The sequence below is a fragment of the Bison bison genome, unplaced genomic scaffold (assembly GCF_000754665.1).
Source record: "Bison bison bison isolate TAMUID 2011002044 unplaced genomic scaffold, Bison_UMD1.0 scf7180017863033, whole genome shotgun sequence".
Lineage (NCBI taxonomy): Eukaryota > Metazoa > Chordata > Mammalia > Artiodactyla > Bovidae > Bison > Bison bison.
Genome location: NW_011493605.1, coordinates 4,688 through 6,725, shown reverse-complemented (window position 1 = coordinate 6,725; position 2,038 = coordinate 4,688). Strand labels below are relative to the sequence as shown.

Here is a 2,038-nt window from a genome sequence, read left to right as displayed (position 1 = left end):
CCTCAGATCGCCCTCGGGGCATTTAGGCCTCCCTGCCCAGCCCCCACTTGCTAATGGCGGATGCGGGCATTTGCACTGCTTCTCTGCTGGGAGTTACCGTTGGACACATAATCTGTGGGTTTTAATTATTTATTTATTTTTTCTCCCAGTTATGTTGCCCTCTGAAGTTCCAAGGCTCACCACAGACTTACCAGTGAGAGTGTTTCCTGGTGTTTGAAAACTTCTCTCTTTTTTAAGACTCCCTTCCCAGGAAGGATCTCCGTCCCTACCTCTTTTGTCTCTGTTTTTATCTTTTATATTTTTTCCTACCTCCTTTCAAAGACAATGGGCTGCTTTTCTGGGTGTCTGATGACCTCTGCCAGCATTCAGAAGTTGTTTTTTGTCTACATATACTTTTAAATCTCTATAATTCCTATCTTAAAGAACACAAAGGGATAGAATCATGGGTTAACCACTTGTGATTACTTTTTTTGCCTGGATTCTTTGTCTAATAAACATAGCATGTTTTTTTCCTTAGGCTCAGTTTCATAAGGTTAACATCCACTATATCTGGTTTCTCTGATCTTGTCCTGTCTCTGATTCTGATTCTAGATCTAACGTTATTGTTATCATTGGGAAATGGTAAGAAAGAATACTAAAATATACTATATATAGTTATATATAATATAATATATTAATAATATTCAGTTCAGTTCAGTCGCTCAGTCGTGTTGACTCTGTGACCCCATGGACTGCAGCACGCCAGGCTTCCCTGTCCATCACCAACTCCCGGAGCTTACTCAAACTCATGTTCATTGAGTCAGTGATGCCATCCAACCATCTCATCCACTGTTGTTGATAGAAATATTAAGAATATAAATGTAATATATTAAAATATGTATATAATATGACCACAGCTTCTTTTTCTTGCTTAGTTACTCAAGTCCTGCATATAATAGCTCTGAGGAGCCCATTTGGGTAGATCATACTCATGCCCCAGAAAAGCTATGAAATGTGTTGACCATATCTTGTCCTATCTTCATATCTTCAGGCAAAAGCTCTGGCTTCCTAATCGAGAATTCTTCTGGCTGGTACCAGGATATATTCAGAGACATCTTTTATATTCATCTTTAGTATTTTGGGGGCTTCCCTGATAGCTCAGTTGGTAAAGAATCTGCCTGCAATGCAGGAGACCCAGGTTCAATTCCTGGGTTGGGAAAATCCCCTGGAGAAGGAAATGGCAAACCCACTCCAGTATTCTTGCCTGAGAAGTCCATGGACCGAAGAGCCCAGCAGGCTGCAGTCCACAGAGTTGCAAAGAGTTGGACACGACTGAGCTGAACTAACTAAGATGCTTTTGAGCATCTATTCATGTGTTTATTGGCCATTTCTTTACCTTCTTTGGAGAAATACCTGTTCAAGTCCTTCCTTTGTCCATTTTTGAATTATTTGTTTTTTTTTTTTGTTGAGCTGTATGATTCTATTTTTTGAATCACAATGTTAAATGCTGGAAATATAGTAATGAGTAAGACATAGACCCTGTCCTCAAGAAACTCACAAATTAGTGGGAGAAGCAGACAATATTCTAATGCAGTGTGGTGAACCCAGTGATAATTATATGCTCAAGATATTATTCGAGTTTCAAAGAGGGGTACACTAGTGGAGGTGGGACACAGACATGGAAGTTTTCCTGAGTGATATGGTACTTAGAATCTCAAAGGATGCTAGCTAGACAAAAAAGGGAAAGGGGTTCACATTCCAGGCAGAAAGGAAATGATGAGCAATGGTTTGCAGACATGGAACAGCAGGGCATGTGTTGGAAACTCCAAGCATTTCCCTGCTGATGGAATGGGAAGTCCACTGAAGGCAAGGACAAGAGATGAGGCTGGAGAGCTAGACAGGGATTGGATCATGCCAGATGTTATAAGCTGTTATAAGGTATATTTATGATTTATCCTGAGAGCTCTGGGGAGTCATTCAAGAATTTTAAACAGAGGAGTTACATAGTGAAACTTGCGTGTTAGATCAAATCTTCCCAATCTTTTTTCATATTATATCA

General features: G+C 39.9%; 1 non-coding gene across 1 annotated transcript; it reads left to right on the top strand.

Moving 5' to 3' along the window:
- The first annotated feature begins 1,126 nt into the window (after positions 1 to 1,126).
- Positions 1,127 to 1,198, top strand: TRNAC-GCA. The gene has a single exon. It is a non-coding gene; the product is annotated as a tRNA-Cys (tRNA).
- The last annotated feature ends 840 nt before the right edge of the window (positions 1,199 to 2,038 follow it).